The sequence below is a fragment of the Hevea brasiliensis genome, chromosome 8 (genome assembly GCF_030052815.1).
Source record: "Hevea brasiliensis isolate MT/VB/25A 57/8 chromosome 8, ASM3005281v1, whole genome shotgun sequence".
NCBI classification, from domain to species: domain Eukaryota; kingdom Viridiplantae; phylum Streptophyta; class Magnoliopsida; order Malpighiales; family Euphorbiaceae; genus Hevea; species Hevea brasiliensis.
Window position 1 is genome coordinate 15,272,849 of NC_079500.1, and position 848 is coordinate 15,273,696.

Consider the following 848-nt stretch of genomic DNA (forward strand, 5'->3'; position numbering starts at 1 on the left):
GTGTTACAAGGCCTAGAGTGGAAGCGAATAATTTTGAGTTGAAGCCCTCATTTTGTCAAATGGTTCAACAATCACTGTTTGGGGGAGGTCCTACTGAGAGTCCATATGTGCACCTTGCACATTTTCTTGAAATTAGTAACATGCTGAAGATAAATGGAGTATCAGATGATGCCATCCAGCTGAGATTATTTCCTTTTTCATTAAAGGATCGTGCTAGGGAGCGGTTGTATTCATTGCCTCTAGGTTCAATAACTACTTGGATGAGTTGTCACAAGCTATCTTGGCTCAATACTTTCCTCTTAGCAAGACTGCAAAATTGAAAAATAAATTAACTTCTTTCAGACCGAGGGAGATGAGAGTCTCTATAAAGCATGGGAGAGATACAAGGATCTTCAAAGGAGATGTCCACATCATGGAATCCTTAAATGGATGCTAGTTCAACATTTTTACAATGGTGTATCTCTAGCTATCAGAAGTATAATTGATGCATCCTCAGGAGGGGATCTTATGAAGAAGTTAGAAGATAAGCTTATTTGGCATTGGATAAAATTGCTTATAATAATTATCAATGGAGCTGTGAAAGAAATGAAATAAAGAAGCCATCAGCTAGTGTATATGAGTTAGAAGCCATGAGTATGTTTAACACTAAATTTGATGCTTTGACGAGAAAAATGGATTAGTTAAGCATGAAGGTTGACTCATCAATTGGAGGAACTGGTCATGCAGAAGATGTTGGTTCAAGAAATATGCATTGTATCAATGATGTTCCCTCTTATGGGCAAGAATTTGGAAATGAGCAAGTTGATTTTGTTGGGAATTATAATCAGAAACCAGTTGGTAATCCTTTT

General features: G+C 37.0%; 1 non-coding gene across 1 annotated transcript; it reads right to left on the bottom strand.

The window, feature by feature from the left end:
- Window positions 1–313: 313 nt before the first annotated feature.
- LOC131182562 (small nucleolar RNA R71) lies at window positions 314–419 on the bottom strand. Its single transcript, XR_009150826.1, has one exon. It is a non-coding gene; the product is annotated as a small nucleolar RNA R71 (small nucleolar RNA).
- Window positions 420–848: the final 429 nt, after the last annotated feature.